Source organism: Colius striatus, chromosome 18 (genome assembly GCF_028858725.1).
Source record: "Colius striatus isolate bColStr4 chromosome 18, bColStr4.1.hap1, whole genome shotgun sequence".
NCBI lineage: Eukaryota > Metazoa > Chordata > Aves > Coliiformes > Coliidae > Colius > Colius striatus.
In genome coordinates, this window is record NC_084776.1 from 4,454,894 (window position 1) to 4,467,074 (window position 12,181).

Genomic DNA, 12,181 nt, shown 5'->3' on the forward strand with positions numbered 1-12,181 from the left:
GTCACAGGCGCTCTGCACTCCAGTCCCTGCATTACATACATGGTCTCAAAGGAAATTTTAACACATCCAATGAATCATCAGGGATTGGATCATGTTTAAAGTTATTCCACTGGCATTTCCCTTCTATTGTAGCAAGTCTGCCAACACCTAAAACTTCAGCTAATCTGGACTCAGAATGCATTGAGGAAATAGCATGTTGACATATACAAATACTCATAAAAATCATAAAAAAGGTCCTTTTAGATCTGCATCAATAAACAAGCAACCCTGGGTGGATTCCTTCAGCACTCTAATTTGGTCAGACTGCTTCCTTGTTTTGTAGCTGCTTATTTAAAGGAACCTAAAGTTTGAAATGATTTAATATTCAGGTGTTAGACCCCTAATTAAATCTCCTGCAAGGTTCCTGCCAAAACAGTATTTGACCTGAGATGAAGCTTGCAGCCCCATGCTCATTCTCTTAGAGACACACACACATTCCTGCTCTTACCCATGATAAAAATAAAATGCCTGCAAAGCAGAGGCAAAACCACAGCAGCATTAGGTACTGTAATATGCTGCTGTACAAGGCACTGAGCTCCAGCCTGAAGCACTGTCTCCTAATGGGGCATTTGACTTGTTACTTTGCCTTCTCCCAGATGGTACAGTGTGGTCTGGTCAGCTTAGAAGCAACATGGCACTTGAAATCCCTGTCTCCCTCAGGAAAAAAAGAGTGGAAAATTATCCAGCAGAATTTGGAAGCTGTGGAACAAATAACATAAAATTGGTTGTGTCTGAAGGTTTCCTGGCTTGCCCTTTGCATCTTAGAACTCGGTGGGTCGTTTCACCCATTTTTACCAGTTCAACGAATGAGAAATACTGACCTTTGCTGGTTTGCTGCTGCAGTTTAGTATTCTTAGACCTGGCTTGTTCTTTTGATAACCCTAGAAGATATGTGTCTTATTTAAATATCTTTTTTTTCTAGTACCTTTTCATCAAGCAATTCTCCTGTGCAGAGATTGTTCACCAGCATTTGCTCAACCAATTCCAGCATGAGCTGCAGTCACTCCATGAGCATCTTCTGCTCTGAGGCCCATCAGGTTTTGTTATCAGCTCAGCACAGCCTGGGTTGCCAGTTTTCTGCCACCTATTACCTATACAGTAGTATTTGGGGGGGAAAAATCAGTTCTGGGTGTGCCAGCAGAACTGGATATAATTCAGCTGTTGACAAATGATGATTTGTTTAACAGCATAAACTCTAACATTTTTGTAGCTGACAGTTTTTACCCTCCTCTGCAGCTGGAAAAACCTGAGGAATTCCCAGAAGTTCCTCACGTGTCCTTTTGAAGTTTTCTTATAGTAGTTGCCTTGTAGCATTGTCTCTCTGTGGGAAAAGGCATCCTTCATGTGCAAATCAGTGGTGTGGGCAGGATGCTGGACTAGGGCAGCTGCTTTAATCGGTGCCCCAGCCTCTTACTTTGCCTCCTGCTTGCAGTGGAAAACCCCACTGGACAGTCAGGCCATAGAGATGCTCGAGGACAAGTCAGAGGCCTGAAAACAAGCCAGCATTTCTGTAAAGCATTAATCAGCCTGTGCAGGGCTGGGGAGTGGGAATGGGGAGAGGGTGCACTCTCTCGTCACGCACGTGTTTTCCATCTAAGATTTGTTTCACTGGATCTTTCCCACTAAGGCATCCTTCTTTCACACCTTGTACTCATTTATTGCGAGGCTGTTGAGCAGCACAAATCAATTAAGTACTGCAGAAACCCACTGAGACAGACAGAGGTTCCTATCTCTGGTTCAGCCAGGGTGGGAGACATGCAGAGGTTAAACTCAGTATGGTTTTGCCACACAGCAAGCGAGGGAGGAGCGTGAAGCAGCCCCCAGCTCGCCTCCTGCATGGGGGTGTCTCAGCACCCCGCCCATGCTGAGTCCTCCCTGCTCACAGATGCTGCTGGAGCTTTGAGAGCCCCATGGAGCTGCTCCTCTGGATTCAAATGGGGCTGGAGAGCACTGGCCTTGCTGCCCTGCTCTGCCCTGCAGAGACTGGCTGGTGAGGCCTCACTAATGGGGTTATTGCTCCAGGGCCAGCCCTGAGGTGCCCAGCTCTGTGCTGTAATGGGCACAGGATAAAACTCCCTTATGTGCCTCCTGTGGGGTTGTCCATCAGGAGAATGTCTGCTCCTGCTGAGGGGTCAGTGATAGAGATGCTCAGAGGAACAGGCAGGGGCTTAGGAAGTAGCACAGTCCCCAAATGTGAACAAGAACAGAGTCAGAAAAATACTGAGCAGCTTTAAAATAATTCTTTGGCTGCTCTTGTTCCAACAGCAGCACCAGGATTGGGGTGCAAGTGGGATGTTCACCGTGATGCCTCCAGGCTGCCTGCCCTGCGGTGCCACAGGGACACGCCACTGTGCCCTGCTTCAGGTAAGGCTACAGCTACTTAGATACTTCACACACTTCAGAAAGAGGAGATTATAATTCAAACCAAATTGATGTACAACATAAAGCCAAATCAACCAATTCCTGCTCATGCCTTTTAAAATGTGCTTGGCCAAACTGTACTTCATGAGCGTGTCTCAGGAGGGACAGATTCTGTAGGACATGTCCTCAGTGCACAGAAAGAGACCATTAATCACTGGTGTGCCTTGGTCCCTGGCTATTTTAATCACTGTTGAAATACACATGCAGTTTCCACTCCTAAAAATGGTATTTGACTCCAATGCACGTGATTTCCTTTGGCTTCCTTTCCCCAATTAAGAGAAAGCTGTAACTACTTGGAAGTCCACATGCTGGAATCCATAGATTTGCTTCTCATCTGTCATGAACTGAAAAACTTGGTACTACATGTAGCAAAAGGTCTGTGCCACTGCTCATAACTATCAGCCTGTATCGTAAGCTGAAGTGTGGTGTGACTGTGTAACGGCTGCTGTGCCTACAGGCTGCTGGCCAAAACCTGTCCTATGGAATGGCAATGTCATTGGACCCACTGTATCATTAATCCTTTCCTATGCTACTTTATTATGTAATGATTAAAAATGCCTCTTGTATATGCTGGCACTAATTAGGGGATGTCAGTCAGTTGTGGGAGAAGTGAATGAATCATCAGAACTGGATTAACTAGGAGTATGGTTGTAAACTGTAGGCTGTAGAAACCAGTAAGTCTTTCTTTAATTTCTTCTTTAAAAATGCTGAACAAAAGTCACAGGAAGTTTGAGGAGAAAACAAATTGCTCATCCACCCATTAAACAGCACAGTGAATTCTTTTACTTCTCAGCTTCTCTCATAAGGCAGATGGGCAGCCTGAGGAGTCTGGGCATACGCAGAGGAAGCTTCATTGCCTTCCCTTAATTGCAGACAAATAAATAAATACAGCAGGCCCCTCTCCATGGCCTTACTGGCACACTAATTCACAACTGCCACAGCTCTGAATTTCTCTGTTTGCCTTCTCTAAGAACATGCTGCTGCTGAGCTTAAAGAACCAGTCTGAGTTTATATGCAGAGAATAAATGAAGCTTACAGCAAGATGAACTACAAAAAAATAGGGAAGTTTTGCAGGTATGCCAGTCACCAAGGATCCCTCCAGTGTTTGTCACACCGTGTCAGGTCATGGGCACCATGACAAATAGTCAAGAGGACTACTGACAATGTAATGAGGGATTTAACTTGTTACACCTGACAGCATTAGGTACCTGGAATACCAATATGGTGTTCTTGTATCCCCAACAGCCAGGAAAGGGCAGGTACTTCTTTTTTGTTTAAAAGCTGCATATAAAGCAGCATCAGCTTCAATAATGAGAGGAGTTTCTGTCTGCTGGGCCTTCAGGTTAGGAAGACAAATCCTGCTCCAATGACATAGCCAAGTTTTCAAACGTGATGTTGCAGAGGCAGGCACATGCACAAGCCACGCTGTCCCGAATCAGCTGATGAGTTTGTGTGCTTGAGAGTCAGGGAACCCTGTTCACTTTTCTGGGGAGGTTGTTTGGGGTTTCCTCTTTAGAGAGTACTATATAGGAACCTTTGAACCTCAGGCAATACAAACTGGGCACCAGAAGAGGGTCCAGCTCTTGTGAAGGCTGGCCCAGACACCCCACTGAAGAAGTCATTTCTTTCCCACTAACTCATGCAAATGTTCTCTTAGTTTATAGCCAGTTCTGCTCCAATTAAAAAGACAAAGCCCAGCAATGCCCTGCTTAAGCTGAAGGCTCCTTGAGAGCTTGTATTTCTTCAGTCTTGCTGAAAATTAAATGTTTAAACTATGACAAAAGTTTGCCTAAATAACCATATTTCCTCCTGAAGCAGCTGTTCATCAGAAACTACAGCAAAGTACCAAAGGGCTGCAGGAAAAGAAAGCAACAAATTTGCCTGCAGAATGTATTTCCTGCACTGGTTTTATTCTGTTCATGTGGCTAACAATGCAATTTTTGTTTGATTGAATGCACCACATTAAACTATTCTGGACAGGAGCTGTGCATTGAAAGCAGCTGATAATATTACAGGGCAGCTCAGAAAGTATCCCCTGCAGCGAGCAGCTCCTCTGTGGAGCCTGGTGCTTGAAAGGCATCAACAGAATTGCTTGTACTCAAAGACAAATTGGATTATTATTTTTTCTCTCTTCTCCCTGTTGGGATGTCACCCTGCACCCTTGGCTCTCTGCTGCTTTGGGTCCTTCTGGGCACCGTGCAAGGATGTGCAGAGCTGCATGAACGGTTTCATGCTCAAGCTTCATTCATCCGCTGTTACCCATTTTTCAGGGGAATAATTGCCTGTGTGCAAGTACCAGGATGTTTTATTTCAGTAGGGTGTATTTTAATGTTCATACTACTTAGCATAGACTATGGATGGCAACCATGAAAGTCTGAGGCAGTGCTTACCTGCAGCAGAAGCTGGTAGTGTCACCTGAGACTGAGTCTGGTTGCCTGTGTGTACTTTCCAAAACACCTTTGCTTTAGGTGTTTCTGTATTTTTCCAAGGCAAATTAAATGACACTGAACCTTAAAGAAAAGCACCAAATTTGGGTTTGAAAATTTAGTGGCTTAGCCTGGGCACTGAGAAATAGACCTGTGGGTCTGCTGAGAATGTCCTGAAGTACCGAAGAGGGACAGGCAGGGCTGGATCCCACCTGCAGGACATGAACCAAGGGCCCTGCATATAAGCCCCTGGCCTCGTATCAAGTGTCTCTGCAGCCCTCTGCTGCACCTACCCTCCACTCTGACAGGTGGTATGGCAACTGGAGGGGCTGTGTGTGACCTGCGTGACTAGGAGAGCTGTTTCGGGAACAGAGGGGATAAAAATAGCACCGAACACACAGTCACATACACGAAGGGTTTTGTCCACAGAGGCTGTACAAGATGTGTAAGCAGGAACCTGCAGCTTGCCATAAGGTACAAGACATGAGTGTAAAAGGACTGGAACGACTTCTCAGACATTTATACAGACAGCACATAAAAACCAGGTGTGTCTGTCAGGGCCCTGGCTCCAGGATGAACGGCAGGAGTTGCTCCATGTGCATCCTCTGTTACAGGTTCAGACTCGTCCTTCTGACTTCAAAATCCGTGAGTGGGTTCTCTTCATGCTGGCAGAGCTGAGATAGGAAGAAGCTGAGGAGGCATATTCCAGTATTTCAGAGAGAAAAAAAACCTGTTTATTTTAACATATAAATAGAGTGAGGTGGTGATACTAAAGATAAAAATTGTAACACAGAAAACATTCCCCAAACGTTACAAACCATCACTCGCCATCTTCCTGCTTCAGCACACGGAATATTCCACTGCAGCAGGTCCTTGCTCTGCAGCCCCTTAGCAGCTGAGCTGATTGGATCCAGTTGGCTTGGTAGGTACCAGAATCAGAAGAGACAGAACTAATTCCATCCACACATCTCACCAAGGAAACGCTCAAACCCTTCCATCGGTATCAGACGAAGACATGAGCTGGAGAAATCCTCGTGGAGAGGAGGATGCAGAAGGGCTGGGGCTTCCTACGATGGGGCAGTCTCAGGACTCAAAGTGTCAAAGCAGGAAGTCCCAAAACAAACAGTTCCAAAAGTGGCACGTTCCTGGCATCAGCCTGCAGGGAAGGACAGCTCCAGACACTCCTGGGGGCTACTTGAGCAGCCCAAGTTTGTTTGTTCCCAGCTGGTTGAACAGTTCCCATCCTTAACTGATAGTAAGGTGCCTTTCTTGTGCCCATTGTCTCATCTAGTCACAGAGTCACTGGGAGGATTGTCTTTTAGGGCTTGCTTACACACCGAAGCTGAGGAGCCTGCAGTAGCTACAGCAGGATGACTTCATGTGACCATGCTCATTCCACAGCAGCTGGTACAGCTCCTGGTTCATACCATACCTTAACTGGAGTGGTGTCAGTATGTCAGTGTGCCGGACAGAAGTAAGCGAGACCTGGGACTCAGTTTAGGGTTTCTAGTCACTTCTCTTTCATAAAGAATTCAGCTTTAAGAAAAGCAGTTGAAATGCTCCTGAGAATAACAAATAACAAATGAGTAAGCCTTGCTCCAGAGCCATAGAACCCAATTAAAAATAGGTAAATGCTGTGTAAAGCCAGTCTTTCTGCAGTTCAGTGCAGAAAAAGAGCCAAAACCCCATGCATGTCTCATCTACTGGCATAAGCACATAAAGCAGAATTAATTGATAAACAAATCAATTAATTGATAAACATGATAAAAGCCTTAAACAAAGCCTTTTCAAAAAGGTACTGAGTAATCCAACCAGACAGTGCAAAAGTGACTGTTGCTGTTGTGGGGCCAGATTAATTTGACTATCCATACCCCTAGGTAGAGTTATTAAAGGATAAAAGCTTTGAACATTGTTGCAGAGTTCAATGAAAATAAAAACTTCCACTCAATGTATAGAAGCTCTCAGAAATGCAAATGAAGTGTCAGAATGCATAAATACAGCAAATAATTGAATGGTATGGTTCTGTTTAACAAATTGCTTATTTGCATGCAATTACTGCATCCTGGTCTCATCTGAGAAACGAGAGTGGAAATAAAGCATAGAGAAAGGTGCTCTGGATGAGCAGGGGCCTGCAGTGGCTTAGAGCAGTCAGCTGGAAGAGGAAGAAACCAGGGAATCAGTGGGGAGGAGGAATGGTTTGGGTAAGGGCTCTTTGTCTGAGGTTGGGTTGTGCATCCCTGGCTGGGGGAAATGCAAAGCTGACACAGCATGGAGGGAAAGCTCTTGGTTTGTTTAAATTTCCTCCACATTGTGTTCCAGTTCTCAGCCCCTGAGCTGCAGACAAAGTTCACTCTCCATACCACAATCCACCACCACACACCTTTTTGGCTCCAGTCCAACAGAACTGCTTTCCTCAGCCCCAAACACTGCTCCGACTGGTGAGCCAAGCCCTCCCCAGGGCAAGCCCTGCCCTGCCCCAGCCCCTTCCTTCCAGGCCTCCTAGTGCTGGAGGTCACAGTTGACCATTGCAAGAACAATAAGGATTTTTAGGGGCATTATGACTGGGTTAGTAAAACACAGCTGCCCCTGAAAGTCCCTCATTTTTCTTGCTGCCGCTCAGTCCGTCCCTAGGAGGGCAGAGGTCTGCCAGGGTCCTTTCTCTCCAGCGTGGCTGTGCCATCTCCTGCTGGCACACACAGCGTTGCCCATGTGCCCAGCACCCAGTCTGGCCCCGTGGACACGGCCAGTGGAAGGTGTGGAACTGCTTTGTCATCCCTGCAGGCTCCCTCCTAAGCAAACACCATGCCATGGAATGCCAGATGGCTCGTCTGTCACCCGGCAGCAATGCCATCAAACAGCCTGGCACGGCTGTGAGCAGCGCCAAAACACCGCAAACCAGTGGGGTGAAAGGCAGGAGCACCTTGTCCTGCAAACACCCACAGTATTGGCCAGCAGATGAGCGCTGGTGCTGTGGCCAGGAGCAGTGCAGGCCCCAGGGCTGCCCAGAGCTGTCACACTCATGTGCCCAACGCAGAAGCAGTTGCTTTTATTTTATCCATAAAGCTGGGAGTTTAAATAGGGAATTACTACTGATTTCTCAACAGCTTTCAACTTAAGTAATAGCTGAAGAAGATCTATAGGTTCCCTACTAAAAAACTGAGGAGGAGTTGGCTGGGAATTTTCAACCCCCATTCACAAGTCCTCCTGCAAATCTCAGCCCAGCCCACGATGTCCTTAGGGCAAGGAGCAACACTCCCTTTGATTAAGCAGTAATTTGAATGGAGGTGGACTCCACAGAAACTGTCAGCAGACAGATTCTCACAATTCTGCTCCATTGCTTCCCCTCAAACTCTTGTCTGTAGGGTGCTGGGATGAGCCTCATCCCCTCCAAGGGCTTGCAAGTGTGCCTGCAAGCTGTCGCTCTTGAGAGGGACTCTGTGACATGCTCGAGGGCTTCCCAGGCAGAGCAGGGAACCCCTGAGGACTCTCAGGTCTTTTCATCCTGCAGCAAGGGACCCTCTCCCCATTCCCAGTTACAGCCCAGGAAGCACACAAGCAGCTGAGTGTGTGAAAACCTGCGTGAGACGCGAGCAGCAGCGCAGGGATCTGCTCCCTGCCAGGCCCAGGCACTCGCTGGCCTCAACTGGTGTTGACAGGCAGCTCCAAAACAAAGAGGCCAAGTCACTGCATTCGGCTGCACAGAGCAGCATCTTGTTTGGAGCTGCTGCAGTTCAAACATGCCATCTCCAGGGACACAACACAGAGGGCTGGCCTGGCTGCTCCGTGTGCCATGCAAGACAAGACAATATGCTCACCCATCCTAAGAGGAGCCAGCAGCAGGCACCCCAGCCTCCAAAAAACCCCTGAGATCCTCTTATTACTGAACAAAGCCACAACTTAGTTTCACTCAGAATTTCTTCTAAGGCTCACAAGTCAAACGAAAGCCAACCCTATGCCCTGATTTGATAATAAACCACGAGCCCTGATCCTGATCCTGATTTGCTTCTTTGAAAAACAGCAGTATAATAATAATTTCAAAAAGAAAGAGCAGCAGGCTCTGAATGCTGATGACGTTGGTGCCCTAAATGAAGCATAAAAGCCAGAGCCAGCGAGGAGCAAGGCATGAGTCAGAGCGTCAGCAGCCCCACACTGAAAGCAGCGCTCACGGCTGCTTCATTCATTTAAGGAATCCATTCCTTTGTAATGAGCATCAAGTAGTTTTTAGTCCTAACATTAAAATGAGATGCATGCTGTTATTATTTTCAAAAGTCTTTTTTTCCCCCTCTTCTCTTCTCTTGGATTGACAATAAACGACTCTTTGTAGCTGGAAGGAGCCCCAGGCCAGGACCAGGTCCCTGCAGCACTTTCTGCTGAACCAACACGGAAGAAAATCTGATGAGACCAACCTCCCCAGCAGCCAGAACCCCTCAAAACAGCCAGAGCACTGCCAGGGTACAGAAAAGCAGGTAATGGGAGTCATTGTGGATCTCAGCCTGGGTACGGTATCATCTCACCCCTGGTATTTTACTCACGTGGGGTCAGTGGCAGATGCCCCTGAGGACGGGGATGTGCTGCTCCAGGGAACTCCCTCTGCAGAGACTTGATGTGTTCCTTCTTACACTGTGTGTGCTAGAAGAGGGGAATACTGCCTCAGCTCCTCACAGCTCCCTGATGCCCAGTTCCACTTCAAGGCACAGTCAACCTTGAATCTGATCTCTAGGTGACACTGCTGTGTCAGTGACTTGGGGCTGAAGATTGTTTTTGGAGCATTGGATTTGAAACTCAGAAAACACAAGAACACGAAACCAGACTGAAGGTAGAAAATGACTGCAGTTTCTAGAATTCTTCCAGCTTTAGTCATGGCAGTGGATTGTTAGAAATGGACAAAAGGCTGTTTCCCTTCATTTTCTTAAGTGTGAATTTTGTCTTGACAGTTTCCTTTCAGAAAAAAAAAATTGAAACCAAATTGTCCTACACACAAAACAAAGGGACAGACCCTCAGCTGGAATGGACTGGTATTACCAAATGAATAACACTCACAGGAGAGACTCTGGCCCTTTGAACAACTGCTCAGCGCAGATCCTGCTCTGTCCAGACAACAGCTTCAGCCTCTGGTCTTCAAGGCAGCAGCTTTGGCTCTAGATAGCTTGAAAAAGATGCAGGGCTGCCTTCAGAGCAGCTGAGAAACACACCAGGGCTCCACGAAGTGCACTGTACACCTCTCAAACCTGGAGCTGGCTGACACCAGGTACATGAACCATCAAACACTACAACAAGAAAGTAACTGATACCAACATTGCCCTGAGGTTAATAACGAGCATCTTTGGAGAAATGCTGGCAGAGCAGGCCCACAGCAGCCACTGACATGGGGGGTGCTTTCTGAAAATAGGCTTTTCTCAGACTTTCCTCTGCAAACCAAGACCAGGCTGCTCACCATCCTGAAAATGAAACAAGTGGTCCCCAAGTAAATATTAACTGTGCAGTGCAGGACAACGGATGCCTGAGTAACTGTGATCTATCCCAGCCAGGCCCCAGCCAGAAGCATCCTTGTTAGCTGGGGTTATCAGTCTCCCTCCCCTACAACAAACCAAAAATACACACTTTGGGAAGATGCTGGAAGTGCCTCAGTTTGCCAGGTGAACATCCCCAGCGCCGCTGCCCCCAGCCACGAGAGCCACCCGGCCTCCAACCTGCTCCTCACGCCTCTCCCCTGGAAGACCCAATGCACAGAAGGGTGCATGGCACCAGCCTCAAAAGTGAAAGACCACCTGAGCACTAATGGAAAAGCACTCATCCTCTGGGATGGCTGACAAAGGGTGGGTTTGGCCACATGTATTTCACATTTCCACCTTCTTTGCAGTCGGTTTGGAGAGTCACTTCTCCTCCCTCCCACCTCCAACATCAACAGAGGAGCTGGGAAGACAGAGTTATTTTTAGGAGATGGTACATTTAGGCCCTGTTAATCTTGACTGGGTCCCTTTGAAAATGACAAGGTTGGATAATCAAATGCATTATGCAGACTTTCCATGGAGGCTGCTTTGAAAATGAGCCTCCCACCATTCGGATACGTAGGAGCAAATAGTTCAAATAGTAACGTTTGATGCTGCACCGACTTGCCTCTGTGGTGACCTCACTAGCATTTGTATGCAGAGAACAAGGAAATGAAAGCAGCTAACTGACTTGAAGTATATAAAAGAAAACAACTAGTCATCAAAAAAGTCTTCAAGAGGCTGTCACATTACACTCATCTTGAGCAGCCAGGGACCATTACCTGGCTCAGGCTGGCACAGAAGAGGATGGCAGTGCTGCCTGGTCACACTGCTCGTGTGTGCATGTGTGAGGGCTGGGGAAAAAAACCACCAGAGGAGGAGCTCGGGCTGGAAGAGGCTTCATGACTGTTAGTAAATGAACCAGGACGTGGCCAACCAGCCCAGAGTGGCCACAGCTGCCCCGTTACAGTCTCCTAGCCACTGAAAGAAGCAAGGCCACATCCACACAGCCTGTTGGTAATGGTCACTCCTTTTTGGACCATATCCAGGCCTGGCTGGAAGGGTCTCAAGCCAAAGTTCTGCCCAGGACCACTGCTCAGTTTACTGCTGCAGCTGTAACCCAAGGGTATGGCCCTTGGCACAGCAGTGCTGCAGAAACTTAAGGAGCTTTGTAGGTGGGTAGGAAGCAGCAGTGCACAGATGCCTGCCAGGTCCCAGAGTGTAGGACCACAGAGCTGTGCCTGGACTCATCACCAACAGGAAGAGTGGCCACATTGTTGGCATCAACCTGCCACTGCTGCTTCTGATTCTCAATCCACCTAAACTTTGACTGGCAAGTTAAGAGAGAAGCTGCCAGCCAGAGGCTGCCCAGCTTGGGCTTTGCTGGAACAGTCTCTCTTTTGGCTGGAATGAAAGGAAGCAAGGAGTTACAGGAGAGCAGTAGGAAATTGTCAAGCAAAAAGGGGGTTTAAAATCGTTTCACTTTAAACAGAACTGAGGCATTACCATAAAGTAAATGGCCACACCTTGCTACTTACAGGGTTCTGCTAACAAGACCAGCTTTTCCATAGCTATTCAAACATAATGAGTCCTGGGTGCCTAACTTGCTCTTTTAAGCTCATTTCCAAACGCCAGCCAAAAATCACTTTCTGATTCACCACTTTCTCAGGCACACCAGTATTTAGAGAACGCCTGCAGGCTGGTACTGTGCTGTGCAAAGTACATAAGCACATGTTTAATTACTCTGTGGACCAGGGATGTGATTAATCATATGCTTAAAGCTAAGCATGTGCTTAAGCATGCTAC